Below are 19,341 nucleotides of genomic sequence, written 5' to 3'. Positions count from 1 at the left end.
CATAACTCTTACCAGTAAGTTCTGAATGATTAACTAAGCAACAAAAAGAAGTAAAGGGTTTTCAAACAAGAAAAGGCAAAGCCAAGGTGTTCCTGAGTGGATGACCTGACTCCTGATACAGGAAACACTGAAAGTTGATAAAGAGACCACTCAACATAGTAAAGTCAAATTATATAAAATCAAAGTGTAGAAGCTGGCGACACTTTCATACATCAATACAGATCTTACTGAGAAAGATTATATGAGTAGTCTCATCCACAGTAGCTATGAAAATTATAAAATAACAGGATAAATCCAACCAAAGCAGTAAAAGGCCTCCAGGATAAAATCTTCACAACATCTATGAAAGACATTAAAGAGAAATGCAAAGATGGAAACACTGCCATGTTCATGGTTTAGTAGAATCCAATCCTATTGTAGTGAAGATATAGTTACCCAAAGAAATTTACAGAAGCAATGTGATATTTAACAAATGTCCAATGCAATTCTTCACTAAATGTGGCTAGACAATGATATCTGGAACAAAAAGCACAGCACTAGAGGCATCACAATGTCAGATTCCAGAACATACTACAGACATATTACAACACTGCAACTAAAACACTACAAAAACTAACGTATCAAACAAAACAGAACAAAATAAAACCACAGAAACTAGTTCATACATCTGTACTCAACTTATGTTTACCAAGAAGACAAAATCGTAACATACAAGAGTAAACCTTGTGCTGGTTCACTCCCCAAATGGTTGTCACAGCCAGGAAATGCACAGGACAAAGCCAGGAGCCACGAACACTTCCTTTTCTAGCACATGGGCTGGCTGGCCCAAGTCCTTGCGTCACCATTCACCACCTCTCCGGATGTACTATCGGGAGTTGGATCAGAAGCAAACCACCCAGGATGTGGGACTCACACTGTAGTATGTGATGTTGGCATCACAAGTGGTGACTTGACTCACTGTGCCACAAACCCTGCCCTAACGTGTTTTTGTGATCACCTTTTCCAATCCATTCCGTGGAGAGCTGTTTCGATGCTGTGCAGTAAAGTAGGGGCCAAATCAAGATTACACCTGGATATTTTTGGTTTTAATGTCCTACTTTTCTGGTAAAACATGCTTCTCTGGCATTCTTTACATAGAAACATGTGAAGCCTGTCTACCATTTTGCTTGCCCTTCTACAAGGAAAATCTTTCCTTCAAGAGTGAGAACCACCCGACATGGTTCCCCCTACTCATAAGGAAATGTAGCATGATTTTAGCATTTTAATATAATAATAGCATGCATATATGTGTGTGTGTGTGTGTGTGTGTGTGTGTGTGTGTGGTGTGTATAATCTTTGAGTAGCATGTGGATCCCTTGATAATTAGCAGTTCTTTTCAGGCTTCAATTCTCTGACACATAATGTGTGATGGAGTATAACTAGAATAGCTTCTATGTGAATACTTGTTAACTGAGACACACGAATGTGTGCTTAAAAGAATCCATACTTAGAGTCAGCACATGTTCCATCCACAGTTGGCCAAATGATGGTGTAATCCAAAACATATGTGTCCCACTCCCTGTATCTCCCAAGGGATGATGTATTTATAGAAGAGATTCTTGTGAGTTAATTTATGTGTACTATATTTGAAGCTGCTAGTTTCTGGGGAGGCTTTCCCCTGTTCTCCTGAAGGATACCTAATTAGTATACGTTAAATTTAGAACGCAAGAATTCATTTCTGAAAGCATTTCTTTGGGGAATTGATAGTAAAAAAAAAATCCTCCTGATATAAAAAGATGTTCAGATGAATTTAAAGATGCACACCCAGCTGCTTTACTCATCGTCCTGACAAGGAATTATGTGTTGTTTTGTAATTTATTCACTTGTAGTGAAGGACTCTTTTTAAATAGGTAGGGACAAAAGCATTCAAATTGAGTAACACATATTCCATTTTCTTTCCTCTGCTGTTACTCAACTGCTTCAATAAGTCTGAGAAAAACATCTTCGTGGGGAGATACAATTTTGAGGATGGAGTGGCCACTCTCTGGTACTTGGGCTCTTATTCCATTCTTTACATTCTGCATGTTCCTAGCTATCATTGCAAAGTAGGATTTCTCTGGACTTTGGTATTAAAAATTCAGTGCAATGGTTCTTCAGCCACCTTTCATCCAGCCACTTATTCATCATTTATCTAATAATTGAAAGACCCTTGTTACTGTTTTATGCCCTGGGTTTATGTTGTAAATTCAATATTCCCTACATGGTCATATATAGGGAAATGGAAACAAAGGAGATAATCATATGATTTACTGAATTGGACAGCAGAATTTCCTTATGTGCAAAGTAAAAATGTGAACAACCATTCCACCTGCATCTCCTTCGCATTGTCTTGTGAGATAACTTCAATGTTCAGTGTAATTTGAAGATTGTTATGCTCTACCGTAATAATATACTGGACATTCTTTAGACAGTCTCTAAGATGGAATCCATAGAAATGAATTGAACGTGTGTTGCAGACAGTCCCATCTTCTTGTGGCTGAGTGAAGAGAATCCCTACATTGGTATCTGTTCTTGGCATGTCATTTTTCTCTTTTACTCGATTACTCTGTATCACGCAGGAACCTGTGACTGCTGAACTCAGGGTCCAACCTTGTACTCAGGTCAATATTTTAGAAAAGCATTCACCGTGACCTTTCTTGATAACTCAGCATTTCCTTAATTCTCAGAGGGTTTTTTTTTCATCTCCCCAGATATCACTTACTTTTTACGATGCACAGTAGTGTTATTCAACTTCCTTTTCAATGCAGTTTACCCAAGACTGACTTTTAATTTAATTTTTTTAAATGTATTCAGTTTATTGGAAAGGCAGCTATACAGAGAGGAGGAGAGGCAGAGAGGAAAATCTTGCATTCGATAGTTCACTTCTCAAGAGGCTGCAGCAGCTGGTGCTGAGCCAGTCCGAAGCCAGGAGCCAACATCTTCTTTAGGATCTTCCATGCAGGTGCAGGGTCACAAGGCCTAGAGCCATGCTTGACTGCTTTCTCAGGCCACAAGCAGGGAGCTGGATGGGAAGGGTAGTTGCTGGGATTAGAACTGGTACCCATGTGGGATGCCAGCGCATTCAGGACGAGGACTTTAGCCACTAGGCTATCTTGCCTGGCCTTTCACTATCCTTAAACTCTGTATTTCCTTTGGTTTCTGAAGAACTGTTTCTTTTCTGATTTCGTCAGTCTATTTATTGCTGTCTTTGGGTGGAGAAGCAGAATCATAAGAGAACAAATAATAAACAGAGAATTGAGGTCTTATTGGAAACAGAAGAAATTATTTGGACTCCATTGTATTGAAACACAACAAAAAAGAAAGAGGAAGGAAAGCAAGAGGTTAGTTTTGGAAACAACCTTAATACTGTTACCTAGTACTTTTTTATGCCTATTTGATCTAATGTCAGGAAAGACACCGTGGGAGATTGTCCCTGGATCTCTGCCTGCTTGGCCTATGTGGGAGTTCATGAAGATGTGGCACATGGCGTCCCCAGGGAAAGCCCCTGGCAATGGTCTTGGCACACTGGGAACTCAATTTGACCTAATTACTGGCTATACAGGCAAGAGCAGTGGGCTGAACCCCAGTTTCTCTTCTCTGTCCTTGGACAATCTATGCTAGGACTTCCTTAATAAACAAGTCTGAGAAGTCAGGTGCGGTGCACATTACCTGCCAACTTACATATGGTAAATGCCACAAGTGGTGAGCATGGCCTGTGGCATACTTGCCAGCCATGTGTGTTGTATGTGACTTGCTACCTCTTTGATCCAGAGAGGTAGAATGCTTCTAGATAATTACAGTGTCATTGTTGGGTGGCAGGACTGTCAGGAGATGCCCTTCTGGCTTCCCCTTTCTTAGTTTATATAAGTTTGTACTTCTTTTACCATAAACACACATGCTTGATCAGACTGTCTCCGGTAGCTATTGCTGTTGAACACCACATGCCTCACCCTCTCAGTGCTCACAGAAGCCTGCTGGTAAGGAAACCCTCAAGAAGACACAAAAATTTCAAGAATTTCCTCTTAAATTTCCTTCTTTAATCGACAATACATTCCTCACTTTGAAGTGTTGCCCTGTGTAATTTTTATTCTTTCACGTATCATGAAACCTCACTAACTGAAGAGAGAAAAGGAAAAACAAAAAGACCCAGTTACTACACTTTTAATGTTGTCTAAAACCATAGGAATAATATCATTTAATAGCAAAATAATTAAGTAAAAATCCATTTTTCATCACTCAAAGCAATCTTGTTAGTATTCATTGCCCATTTTTCTACAGCCTTACACCAATACTACAATAAATTTTATATTTAAAGCTTGTCTGTTTTCGAAATTTCATACAAGTAAGATTTAAATATGGGTAGTCCCTTATAATGGGTTTCTTTAAGTTAACATAATGATCTTGTGGCTCAAGCAGTGGTAGTTAATACTTGTTTACTACCAAAAACATTCCATTGTATGGATATACTGCATTTAATGTGTTATTTTAAAAGTTCACATACATCGCTTGGATCTATATTTTTTTAACTATTATGTTCAAGTTCTTATGAGGACATACATTTTTAAACATCTTTTGTTTGGTAAGTACATTGCTAAACCCATGCTAAGTCTGTGGTTAACATTTTGTAGAATTGCCAAGAATTCGCATCATTTTAGATTTCTGCCTGTCGCCTGTGAGAGTTCTAATTCCTCTTGCATCCTCACCACTACTTGTCATAATCCATCTTTTTCTTTTCTTTTTTTTTTTTAGAGCTGTCCCAATAGGTAAGAAATGTTCTAATCTTTGTGTTTCGTGTCCCTCATTGTTTTGGATATTGATATCTTCTCGTATGCTTATTGACTCATGAATTTATTATTTAGTGCAATGTGTATTCACATTATTTGTTCATTTTTCTAGTTGGGTAGTTAATTTATTATTTAGTTGTAAGTATGCTTTATATTTTCCAAGTAAAAATTACTTATAAATTATGATATTTAGAAATGCTTTGTTATCGCAAAATAGATTTATTGAGGTGCTCTGAAAGGCTGCATCTGGAGAGTAAAGCTTCCCTTTCCATGTTCTAAAGTCAAGGATGGTGTATATGTGGTTTTCTTACTAAACCCATCAATTTTAGAATTGGCATAGTGTTTAAAAGCCTGTTACAAGCAAGAGAAACAAATTTAAAAAAATAGAAAAATTATCCTTTTTATCATTATGATGATTTTGTTATTATTGTTTGATTTGTGCTTAGACTGACACCACACTATGGAGAATCTCTGGGTTTCTCCACAAAGAGGGAAGTCGTGTCTGCACTCAGAGTCATCATCTTCACCTTAGTTCAAAACCAACTTTCTGGGTCCTGGCTTTGATGGAATAAATCTCAGGCGTCATCAATTCGCTGGGTCAGCAGAGGAGGCCGTCTCAAGGATAGTATTAGTAAAAGGGTCAGCATGTTTACCTTGATGAAAGTATAATGCCAATCTTTAATAATTAATTCAAATTATTCATAATGCATGATAAACGAGCGAAGCTCCAGGAAGATACAGGGTTTCCCAGCAGCTCTCCTGGGAAGTGCTGATGTCAGTATTGAAACAAAGTATATTAGGATTCATGTAAATAATAGAATACCAGCAAAAATCCTTTGCAAAAAGTGTTAACCACCTAGCAACAATGTGTGTATAAAACTGACCACTCTGGTCTTGAAAGTGGGTTGCCATCATTCTAATGGTAATTAACTAACCTGTTGAAAATAAAATGTCTCTTGAAAAATACTCTCAGTGAAACCCTAAACAGATTGAAAAGAAGATGTATTTGAGTGTTATATTCGTATGAACGAATGTTTATTTCTATGTATTTGTATTTGCAGATATATACGTTTGGCTTTACCCTTCCTTCAAGAGCCAGTGCTGAGCTGAGCTGGAACCAGAAGCCAGGAGTTTCATCCTGGTTTCCTGTTTAGGTGCAGGGGCTGAGGCCTTGTGTCACCCTCAGTTATTTTCCCAGACCTTTAACACGGAGGTGGGTTGGAAGTTGAGTATCTTGGACTATCCCGAGCACCTGTGTGAGATGCCATGCCCCGCAGGAGGAGGATTAGCCTGAAATGTCACAATGCCAGCCCCCTGCAGTTTCTAACTTTTTTTTTTTTGTAGGTGAATTGTTTATTATTTTGTGGTGCAGTTCCATAGGTTCTGGGATTTCCCTTACCCCTTCCCAAGTTCCCTCTACCACCTGCCCGTCCTGACGCCCATCAAAAGAGGAATGGATAAAGAAATTGTGGTACATCTACTCCATGGCATAGTATCTAATCATTAAAATCAATGACCTACCATTTGCAACAAAATGGTCCCAACTACAGACCATTATGCTCAGTAACACAAGCAATTCCAAAAGGGCAAATATCATATATTCTGGATAATATAAGGGCTACTTTAATCTGAAAACCAAAAAAGAAGAAAGAGGAAAGTCAATGGTAAGATTGGATTAGAAAGATTACCAATCCAAAACTGAAGACCCCCAAAAAGATTAGTGGGGGGCAGGTGGGGGCGATCCGTCAGCTCAGACAAGGGAAGAAAATTTACTGTTTCTCTACCTTTATGTTCTATTGAAGCCTCCCAAGGATGACACAGTGCTTGCTCACTTTGGTGAGCATGAATTATTTCATTAATTCATTTATTTTAGGTCAGATTCTCCCCAGTCACTAGCTCACAGATTCAGTGGAATGTAATATTTTATCATCCTTCTAGTCATTCCTTAGCCCAGTCAAGCTGACATATAAAATCAATCACCATAGTGTCATGTTCTCAACACTCACTCTTTTTCTTAGAAGCTTCTCTCCATTAATTATATGGCAACGTTGTCACAACCATTCAGTCTCAGGAGCTAGAGTCTTCTCAAGGAATCTTTTGTTGACCTCTAGACTTGATGACACTTTCCCAACTTGCTTTGCACATCAGCTTGATGATGCTTCTACACAGAAATTTTCAAAGTTGAAAATTAAACTCTGTCATTTTCACAATAGTCATGTCAAAAATTCAAGTTCAGTCTTCATGAGGGCAAAGACGCCATCTGATTTTTTTCACTGGTGTGTGTTGCATACTTAGTGATATGTGTTCAGGTGGCATCAAAATGAAGAAAGAAAAGAAGCTGTGCTAGTTAATGAAGCTTACTTGGCAGTCAACATTTGGGAGTGCATAGCAGAATTAAAAAAAAAAAAATTTTAAGAGAAAGGAAGATGCAATGATAGCTCAGCATACAGAATGACAAAACTCAGTCCTGGATCTGAGAGGAGGACCCTATAATAAAGCAAAGATGAGAGAGGAGGATCAGAGAGATTGCTAGGTTAAGCTGAGAAAGTAGCAGTATAAATATTGTTCATCGTAAGTGCATAGGATGAAAGGGTATGTTGCATCATTTTCTTGACCATCTTTGCAGTTAAACTCAGACTGTCATGTTATTATTTTTTAAAGATTTATTTATTTTTATTGCAAAGTCAGATATACAAAGAGGAGAGACAGAGAAGAAGATCTTGCATCTGATGATTCACTCCCCAAGTGACCACAACAGCAAGAGCTGAGCTGATCCAAAGCCAGGAGCCTGAAGCTTCCTCCAGGCCTCCCATGGAGGCACAGGGTTCCCAGATCTTGGGCCATCCTCAACTATTTTCCCAGGCAATAAACAGGGAGTTGGATAGGAAGCAGGGCTTCTGGGATTAAAACTGGCACCCATATGGGATCCTGGCATGTTCAAACAGAGGACTCTAGCAGGTAGGCCCCAGTGCTGGTCTCATGTGTTCTTTTCTGTATCTCCGATTTGGGCCAGGTCCTTTACCTACCACTGCCAACAATGACACCAATGCCTTTCTGCTTAATACCAAACAGCTCAGTCATTCTGAAGTGGGAGCTGGTTGGAAAGTAGATGATTTCTAACTCAATGTGTTTTATAATTGACTTCAAAGAGGTTCCATCTGTTTAAGGACAGAACAATCTGATCTGATTTATTCTGTTTTTCGTTCAAAACATAGTTTCTCCTGTGGAGAAAAACATCTCCTTGCTAATCTCTAAAGGATAAACATAAAAAGAATACTAAAATTAGACCAAAATTATACTTGTAGCTTACATATGAAAAAGCTGAAGTTCAGAAATAAGAGAGTTTACTGAATGTCCCGCAGCTATTCACAGCAAGTCTTCTAACATCCAGGCCAAAATCAGATGTTATACTCAAAATAATTCTTCTTTGAGGAAAATTGAGGATTTATTACACAAGTTTGTATCTAATGTCACTGTCCTGATGCCAGAACTAATAGGATAGAAATTCCTCCTTCAAATGTGTGAAGCTTGGCCAGATACTTGTGTTTTAGATGATATGTGAATTTTATCTGTAAAAGTCCAAGCAGAACTTTTGCTTTGTCAGTTACAGTTTCTATTAGAACTATTTTGTCTTATCATTGTTTAAATCTGTAACAGTGGCATCACATGTGCACCAATAGAATTCTATTTGCTGCTAAAAAATAATTTAAAAAATTAAATAATGACTCTCAAACACATCCAAAATGAAACCAAGTTAAAGATTCTGTGTAACTCGTATGAGCAATACAGTCATACCTTACAATCAACTCATAAATGGCACGTTTATGATCAAGCATAGGAAATAAATCTACACATGTAGAGAATGGCTTCTTCCAGCGTGCTGGGGAATAGTACTCTCTACTGGGCACAATTTAGTTACATGTCCCTACACAACAGTTTTATTTTGTTATAAGTTACTTGCAAGCTAGAGTAATAAAATAGCTCCTGCAGAATTCCTAACCAGAAGAATGCACTATCACCCTGCAAGTGGTTCGCGGAAACATTTTTCAAAAAGGGAAAGGGATTTGAAGCTTCCCTTACTCTCCCTACTTGGATGGACTAAGGAATGTGAAAAAATTTAACAGGATTTTGTTCTCACCTAAAAATCTTAGAATTGCATACATGAACCACATGGAATCTGCTCTGTTCATATTAACATTATGCTAATGTCATAAAAAGAATCTAAACAGGAAAAATGAATAACATTTTTACTGATTGATGTTGCAAGAATTCAGTTATTTTCAAATCATCTTTATGGGGTTCATGGCAGGATTTGAAGACAACAGTAAGTTCTGTAATTTTTCTTCAATGTGATACTTCTTGAGGGTTCAAACCCTTAGCTTGTCATGCATTATTCAAATATATATATATGTGTGTGTGTTATATATATATATATATATATGTTATGTATGTATATGTATATATCACCCATTTTATTTCTCTTGAATTTCTTGAAAATTAGACAAGATCATGACTAATAAAGCCTTGGAAATTAAAAAGACACTAGAATTATTATACGAAGAACCCATGCATATAAAGCTCTTATTTAAATTGCTGCACTGCTGATGTATGGCTTCAAGCTTCTTGTCCTAGCTTCAATTCAATTTGTTCCTCATCAACGCCTGCCACCTAGGTAATTTGGAAACAGATGGCAAAAGCAAAGGAGGATGTGGCATTCAGAAATGCCACCTACATGCCTCTCATTCTGGGCAATGAGACACCCTGTCCTCTCTCTAATCCCTCACACTAGCCCAGAAAAATGATCTTTATTGCTCAGGATATGGTCTTTATTACCTAATAAGAGACAATAAGATGAAGTGGGAGATGACTTCAATGGAGTTCATTGGGCAATAATATATCAAGCATTGTTTAATTACAACTGAGTAATACCAGCTGCTATACAGGAACCTTAATGGAATGAGAGAAGGTGACAGATTATTCCGAGATCTGCATTAACTCAGCTGGAAAGAAGAGATGATCTACATGAGTTGGAATCACAACACACACATTGACAGAGTCTTATCTAATTGTGACCCTTTAAATCATTAGATAACATAATCAGTGTCACATGTTATTCAGCAAGTCCGTCTTCACAGCTGCTGAAGGTTCCACTGGAAGGAAATGCGAATTTCCATTGCTGGTAATTGCTTCTTGAATGTCATGTGAAAGCATGCTACTCTGTGTGTGTCATGCTGAGCTAGACTATCACACCAAGCAGTCCACATGAGCCAAAGATGGAAGTAGACAGGGTAGGGCTATGCTGCATCACCCACCAGTGACAATCTTAGGTCATACCAGGCTGCAACATCTGATGGCAAAGGCCAAGATGGAGCATGGGTTATGCCAAGCTGGGTCAGAGCAATCTCTGGCATACACAAATTCTGTGACTGGGGAACAAAGAGGATGTCCCAGCTGGATTATGGTTCCCACTGCAAGAATCAGAATGAGGGTGGCAATCTGGGCTGGACATGGCTGGAATGTCCTTTGGCATAGGTATGGACTGGGTCTGGTATGCCAGATTGAGCTAGATTCCAGCACCCATTCATGACAGCTGAAGTGTGTGTAGGATGGACTGGGCTAGATCTCGGCTCCTAATGAATTTCATGAGAGCTGTGCCTGGGCATGGCCCAGGTGTGGCGCTGCTATAACACCTAATAGTAAGAATCAGAATGGTTGTGGATTAGTTGAATAATGCCACTGTTCCTGCCAGGACAGGAGACAGACTAAGTAAGCTTGAGCCAATGACCTACCAGTGTGCATGAGATCTGCCACTGGGAAGAGAACTAATAGAGGAGCTTGAGAAATTCCTTTTTAATGATGAAATTTCTGCAGGTGAGTGCAAGAACCAAAGCAGGGTCAGATCTGAGAGGCAGGCCTGACTGGATCAGCACATAACACCCATTGGCAAATCTGAGAACCAGGATGGGCTGCAGGACAGGTCAGGTCAGGACACACCACCAGCCAGTTCACATTATGGCTGGGATTGGGAGCTGACAGGCCTTAGCAAGGCTGCAGCACTCACCACCATGAGCCAGAACTGGAACATACAGAGCCAGGCCAGACTATTGCACCCACTGACAAAAGCCAATTTGAGATGGGCTATGCCAGACTGAGCCCCAGCACCCACTAGCACACATACATAAGACCCAGGTAGAGGGTTTTGAGCCTGGTAGGGGGGCAGGACAGACTCCCCTCCTGGTCCTGGTCTCACACTGGTTAGCATGAGAATTGGGAATGAGGGCAGAACATGGGGGCAGGGCCAAAATACGTGTGATCTGAGATAGGGGAAGAGCCAGGCTGAGCTAATTGATTGTATCCACAGATGCATTGTGAGCGAAACTAATTGCAGGCTAGTTGATCTTTGCTGCAGCATTGGCTGGCAAGTGCTGGGAACAGAGGTCAATCCTGTCAAGCTAGACTGCAGAACAACCTGGAGAGTGCAAAATCTTGGAATGGGAATGAATTCAGTAACGCAATGGTTGGCAGCTTCCTGAGGGGCTGCAACCACACTGGTGAACATAAAAATCAGGGCTGGGGCAGGCCAGGCTAGACAGGTTATAGCACCCGTGGACATGAGCATGGACTGAATAGTGGGCTGCTTGGGTTGAACTAGGCTCCAGTGCCCATTGATGTGTATGAGAGCTGAATGGAATGTGGGACAGATGAACAAGTCTGCTGCACATACTGATTTGTACAGAAACCAGACCTGCTGGATGGCATGGTGGCAGTTATTGGGGGTTGCTCTGACTAGACTAGTTTCTGCTAGCTTTCATGAGGGCTGAATGTTTAGTGGCATGGGTTGGTTTGGGATGCAGCATCCATTGGTTTATGTAAGAGATGCGGCTGGAGACAGAACTGACTCAGCAATTGCAATTATCCATGTGTGCGTAGGGTAATGAGAGTCATGGACTGAGCCATACCTCATGCTGGCCGGCACTCACAAGGTTCAGATCTGGCACCACCTCAGACAAGGTATCTTTGGGAAACCCCCAACCCAGACGCTGGACTCTGAACCTAACCATGGGTAGAATGGTAGGATTGGTGGACTGACCCTAGAGTGCATGTGTCAGAACAGGGCTTCCTCAGTGAATAAGACATAGTGGATGGAATGCTTAGATGCACATGGATGATATGGCAGCCCATTGGGTTCTGCAGATGGACAACTAACCCAGCCAAGCATTGACAGATAATATCTCAGTGAATGGAGACTCTAAGATGGATTATGTCAGCCAACGGACATTGAAAAGATTTCTTCATCCTTGCATAGCCACAATATTTTGGAACTATTAAGACCACTTCAATAGAACCCTAGAAACATGATCCACATTGGGTGCCCTGGGATGTCACTGGGTGGACATTCCACATTCCCGGATGCTAAGGCATTCTGGAGGAAGCTTCCTGTCTTTCTGTATCATCCACAGCATGGCTTTTCTCAGTGTCAAAATCCATCAACCTGCTATAAAGCAAAGCCATTTTAAAATTTTCTCTAACACATTTTAATGATAATGGTCATTTGAGTCACTTGGACATTTTGTTAAAATACAGATCACAATTTAGCAGGTGTACTGTGACCCTAACATTCTACTTTTCTATCAAATTCTAAAATATTGCCAGTACATGGGGAGGGTGTTATGGAGCAGTGAGTTAAGACACTTGGACTGTCCACATTGCATATCAAGGTGTGTAGGATATTGTCTACTTTTGGTTATGATCCAGTTTCTGATTAATGCACCTGGAAGAAGCAGGTGGCTTTCCCAAGACCTTGGAGGGTTTTTTGCCACCTGTGTCAGGAAGCTGGTTGGAGTATCTGGATTCTGGCTTGAACCTGGTCCAGCATGGCTGTTGTGGGCATTATAGGAATCAACTAGCATATAGAAAATCAGCCTCTCTCTGTCCCTTCTCTCTTTCTGCTTTCATATAAATAGATAAATTTTATAAGAATTTGTAAAATACAATGTTTCTGCTATTTCCTAGGAATAGACTTTGAATAGTAAAGCTCTGCCATGCCCTCCTTTTTCAGGTTTGTAAGGGGCAGGGAGGTCTGTGTTGGAGATATGAAGCCTAAAAGATACAGATATTTAATCAAGACTTCAGATGTTTACTAGTAAGGCACACGTGGTTACTGAGTCTCCTTGGCCCATTTCCTACCTAAGCTCTGTTTATAGTAGCAGCAGAAAGAAATAGAAGGAACACTCCAACAGATTAACTTTGAGGACTAAATACATAAAGCATCTAATAGAACAAGACTTGAACAGAAAAAAAAATCAAACAAAAGAACAGATAATGAACTGAATTTTATATTTTGTTGAACGTTCAATCTCTTTGGAGATTTTATAATGTTAATGTGTTTGTCATTCTACCTTCAATTAACAGAAAATCTTAAACCATTTAAAATCTGTATCTTCACTGCTTTCATTTATAAATTAGACTGGTCTAAAATGATGTGAAGGGAACTTCCACTTGTGACATCTTATGATTCTCTAGTGGATTTACATATGTCAGACTGGATATGTAATTACCGACTTTTTAAAAATGTTTGTCTATCTTTTCTGCCTTCAGGGAACATAATATCTGTCCAACAGAGAAAATAACGTTAAGGGTAAGGCTAAAACTTAAAAAAAAAAATGTGCTACTTGCTTAAATGTTTTCTCTTCGTTACATTTTCAGCAAAGTAAAATAAGTTATCAATCACAGATAAGAGCCAATGCGTGTGCTTCATATGTCATAATGGACAATGGGAGCATTGGAACAGAAGATTTAAGTGGTAAACATTAGGTTCACGTGGTGCCTCAGTAACTAAACACACACCATAAAAATGTGTGGTAGCCAAGTGGCTGAAGTCCTCACCTTGCATACGCTAGGATCCCAGCTTCAGATCCTGAACCCATGTGGGAGACCCAGAAGAAGCTCTTGTCTCCTGGTTTCAGATTGGCTCAGCTCTTGCCATGACAGCCATTAGGGGAGTGAACCAGCAGATGAAAGATATTTCTCTGTCTCTCCTTCTCTCTGTAAATCTGACTTTCCAAGAAAAAGAAATAAATCTTAAAAAAAAAAAAAACTAGTATCACGTGCCCCTGCTAAAATACATCACATTCTCATGGTCCTCCTGTATCTGCAGTTGGCTATTGACTGATGAAATCATAGCTTCTACTACAACATGCAGAGAGTATATTCTTATACTATATAAAATATGATTTCTAATGCTTGAGTTATTTTTACTCATACCACATTTTTTTTTCAACAACAGAGGAAAGTTACCCAAAGCTAATCATAGCATAAGTTTCCTGTTTCATTTTATTATCATTGTATTTTAATGCCCAGTTTTTAAATGAATTGGAATCTTAGAATGGTGAACATTTGAATAATTTTAGTACAGGCAAGATTTTTCGCTATATTCAAAAATGCATCTAATAAAAAGAATAGATTAGAGAAATTTCTAAAATAAATTTATTTTGATAGCAATGATATCATAGCCATCCTGGAAAAAAAAAATGAAATGGCCGTGGATTAATGAAAATATATACTTGCCTCCTCACCGTGCACATACACCCCCAAACCTGAGGCCGCAGAACGAACATGATTCCATCCTGTTGAAGATCATTTACTTCTAAAAATTTACTGAACAGATGTGAATCAAGTCACAGCACCATGCATAAACATAATATCTCAGGCAACGAGACTTCTTTGGACTGCAGTTGTTAACTTCGTTGGAGACCTGGAGAATACGTATAAGACAGCTCAGAAGAGTTGTGGTCAACGGAACCACTCAAAGTGAGAAGACTATAATTCAGTCTTATTACACACCACGTCTCCTGTTGATCCCTCTTAAATTCCCCCAGGTGATTACCAACATTTAGAAAATCACACTAGGAGTCAGAATAGCTGGATTCAAGTTCAGATTTCCGATCTGCAGGAATTTGCACTTACCACATCTCCGAAAGAACAGCCATTCTCCAGGAAAATGGAGCAAGCCATACAGAAATCCGTCCAAAAAAGCACGTTGAGAAGCACATTATCTTGTTTTGGAATTTATTTCACTTTCCAGAACCCATCTGGATTTCTAAGTGCTTCTGAAAAAGAGCCAGGGTAAAAAAAAAGAAAGAAAGAAAGAAAAAAGAAAGATGAAAGAAAAAAGAAAGCAAGAAAGATAAAAGAAAAAAAAAAAAGAAAAGAAAGAAAGAAAGATAAAAGAAAGAAAGGAAAGAATAGAAAGAGAATGAAAAGTTAAAAAGATAAAAAAACAAATACATCAAAAATTTATTTCCTAAAATTCGTAAATGGAGGATTTAGAGTAGCAGTATTTCGAATCTCGTGAAAGTGGTTCTGTAAATCAAGAAACTTTTGTGTTTTTAACTTTGGATTCAAATTCCTTTGCTTGACTCGGGCATAATGGTTTTCGCAGGCTCTGAAAGAAAATAAGCCCTAACAAAAAACGCTGACTCGCAATGAACATCAAAGCGGATTACTTACCACCCTACGCATTGTTGTTGTTCCTTCCTGCGTAATGCCGGTTTTCACAGGAACGCTGTTGAGAAGTGTAGATGAAACCAGGACGCATTTTACGTTCAGTTGGATATGAGGAGCGATGTGGTGGTTGCCACGGTGACCGGAGGAGGCGGAGCTTGCTTCCAGGCTGGTGCATCCATCTAACCTCATGTTAGGTCCAGGAAGGATGGAATTCCGGCATGCCCCTCAGGCAACACTGTCTCTTTCTGGTTTTTCTCTTCCTCTGTACCTCCCTGCTTCGTGTCTTTCTGTTACACGCGAAGGAACCCGGACCCAAAGTCCTGGAATGAAAGCCGATCTAAAATTCCTGCTTCCTATGCACTGATGTGCTGCCCATCACGGGTTGGCAAATCCAACAATGGTTTAGCAACAGTGCAAGCGGTGTGGTAGTTGAAACCTTAAAACCATAAATGAGACCATAAGCAATAGTGCATCTGTGTGATGTCACAATGATAGCAATTGTCTTCGTAAAGGTTTCTAAATTATGTAAAAATAACTGTTCTGCAACTTTTACTATCAGTTTCAGTCACTGTGGCAATTAGTGGGTTTCTTTGAAAATAAAATTAACAACTATTAAAAAGGTCTTTATTTGGAGGTCTACTAATATAATGTCTTCAAGACATGCATTTATCTTAACATCAGATAAACTAAATTAACTTCCTGTGAGCATAAGATGAAATAAACTTATGATATTACAAAGATCCCCGACTTCTTATTATTGTATTGAATGGCAATAACAGAGAGGAACAAAGACAGAGAGAAAAGCTTTTGCGATGGGGCACTCCCCAATACCAGCAAAGTTGAGCTGAGCCAATCCGAACCAGATCCAGACTTCCGCAGCACTCCTGCCTTCTATTTTTTTTATCAAGCAATTTCATTTTTGATACATTTTTGTATCATCTTTCATTTTAAGATTTCTAAAATGATGTCTGCTGTGTTTTATAAAATTTTCCTTTCTTGAAGGGAAAGTAGATTATCTTCCTCTCATAGTGGTAAATGAATTAAGTGAGTCTTCAAATTTCTCCCACAGTGGTTGAGCCATAATTTACGAGAAAAATCTATTACCTGACAAGTTACAAATCTAAATGATTAGGGAATCTACAGCTTCCTGTGGAAATTTTACAATCACATTAAGAATTTAAGCCAGGCAATAACAGAGTTGGAGATGGAAACAGAGAGACTAAGAAAGATGGAAACAAATGAAGTTAGCTTGGGGAAAGGTGCAACAGCTTGGCATGGGATTCTGTGTTTCAATGTCTCCAAAAGCCCAAATTCCTTAGCGTCTCTTCCCATGTGTATTATCTTCTTCAGATTTAGTGGCAGAAAAACACACAACTCCATTAAGCTGCTTTGAGCTGAGATTTTGTTCCTTGCCTTTACAGAAAGTCTACTGACCATCACTTGAATATAATTCAAATATTTGTTGCAGAAGCACAGACTGTAGCATAGCAAACTAAGATGTGACCTTCAGCGCCTGCATCCCATTCGGGCACAGGTTAGAGTCCCAGATGATACGTTTCCATTCCATCTCTACGCTAATGGTCCTGGCAAGCAGTGGGGGATGACCCCAGGTGCTTCAGCTCCTGTACCTGTGTTGGAGACCTGGAAGAGATTCCTAGCTCCTAGATTTTCTCTGGCCCAACTCCAACCATTGTGACCATTTGGGAACTGAACAAGCAGATGGAAGATTTTCTGTCCCTATTTCTCTCTGTAATGCTGTCTTGCAAGTAAATAAAATAAAATCTTAAAAATGGATATTTATTGTGATTCTATCATCTTCATGCTGCCCTCTTCTTAGTTTTGTTTAAATGTGATAATGAGGATATTACTATATCCAAGATGATACTGCTGATATTTCTATTTCTATAGAAGTCATAGTAAAAGCAATGCCTTTCTCTGTCCACATGGAATTATGTATTGCATAGATCTTGTCCTCATTTTAATAATTTTCTATATGAAATTTTATGATTCTTCTCATTACATTTAAATATTGGACTGAATTTTTATTATAACTGAGATGATATAAGTCTTAAAATTTTAAAATATTTACTGTATTTATATGGATTTTTTTAAAGATATGTTATTTCATGGTATGCCAACAATTTCTCTAGACATCCATCAGATAGGCTGTTTGCTACTATTTTCCCCCTACTCGTGAGGATAATTGTTGGATATATTTTGAGGAGATAATATTTTGCTGAATTACCTATCATAATTTTCAGAACATTTTCTTAGAATTTTATGAATAACTTTTATATCTAGCCATTCGGATGAAAAAGATTATCTTCACGTTTCAGTAGTGAACATCCTTGATTTCCTAAGCTGAATGTAATATCCGCAGAAATACCCACAGCATCCTCCGTGCGCAGAGGGTAGTGGAAGCCCACGACTCACTGCTTAAAGATGCTGCTTAAGCTACCGAATCCCGAATTTGAGTTCCCTCAATTTGTGGACCCTCACAGCAGTGATCCTGAAATGACTGACTCCCTGCCACTGACACGGAATACCTGGGGACTAGGACCGGCAGTCTGGACTTCATGGGTCCTTGGAGAATACATCAGTAGGATGGGAGCATTTGCTTTCTCTCTCTCACTGTCTTTCCAAATGATCAAAGTTCAAATGGTCTAAAAGAACTTTCCGTATTCTTTAGGACTATTGTGCCCACAAGCCAGCTAAATAACATCTTATTTTCTTTGTCTCACAGTTTGCTTTTTCCAATGGTCTTTATTAGCTGTGTGAGCACAGGGCACCTAACCTCACTGCATCTCAATTTCCTCATCTGTACAAAATGATCTTAGTAAGGATTTCATCTGAGTTGTTTAGGAGTACGGTATGAGAAAGTTTCATTCTGAATACAAGGTCAAGTCAAAGCTTGGGAGCCATTTTTCTTTTTACTTAAAAAACAAGAGAGAGAAACAGAGCAAGCTCTCATTCCCTGGTTCACTCCTCCAAATTCCAGCATGGACCAGGGTGCCAAAACTCAGAGCCAAAAACTTGATTCAGGTCTCCTACTAGGGTATCCAAAATCCACCTGCTTGTTCTATCACTGTTATCTCCCGGAGTATATACTGGAATGCAAATTGAAATGAGGAACTAAAGCCAGGAATCCAAAGTGCTGTGGGCATCCTAACCACTATGTTAAATGCCCACCCTGTGAGAAGGTATTAAATCCATAGAAATACTTAAATTTCTATCTACAGTGTTTTGAAGCTCAATAATTTTCAAGTAAAAGTTCCCAAACATCAAGATGATGCAAGATTGTTTAATTTCTCTTAACTCTACTGGCCAGGGAGAGAGAGAGTATTCAAATCAATAAAATTTATGCCTCCTGAAATTGTATGCCCTCTTGCAATTTACTTTGCTGGATTTCAGGGTCTTGTATCACATCTGATACCCTTTTCTTTTTTAAGATTTATTTTATTTTTATTGGAAAGACAGATATACAGAGAAGAGGAGAAACAGAGAGGAAGATCTTCCGTCCAATGATTCTCTTGCCAAGTGACCACAACAGCCAGTGCTGAGCCAGTCCAAAGCCAGGAGCCAGGAACTTCCTCCAGGTCTCCCATGCGGGTTCAGGATCACAAGGCTTTGGGCTGTCCTCGACTGCTTTCCCAGGTCACAAGCAGGGAGCTGAATGGGAAGTGGTGCTGCTGGGATTAGAACTGGAACCCATATGGGATCCCAGTGCATTCAAGGTAAGGACTTTAGCTGCTAGGCCATTGTGCTGGGCCCACATCTGATAATCTTAACAGCTGTAATATTAGGTTTTATAAGGGTTAGAGAGAATTCATGTATAATATTTTATCTTTGACTAACAGAGTAGGTCTCAGTGAAGGTTTCTATGTCTTTGAGGTCAAGTGCAATTACAACATGAGAGATTGTTTGTTGTGATGGACCAAACACTGCATCTCATTCAGAATGTTCCCCCATTGAAGGCCTGTGCAAAAAACAGATTTCTTTGGAGTGATTTCTTTTGAGAAATCACTTAATATTT

The sequence above is a fragment of the Ochotona curzoniae genome, unplaced genomic scaffold (assembly GCF_017591425.1).
Source record: "Ochotona curzoniae isolate NIBS_2020 unplaced genomic scaffold, NIBS_Ocur_1.0 contig_43, whole genome shotgun sequence".
Classification (NCBI taxonomy): Eukaryota; Metazoa; Chordata; class Mammalia; order Lagomorpha; family Ochotonidae; genus Ochotona; species Ochotona curzoniae.
Note: the sequence above shows the minus strand (reverse complement) of the source record.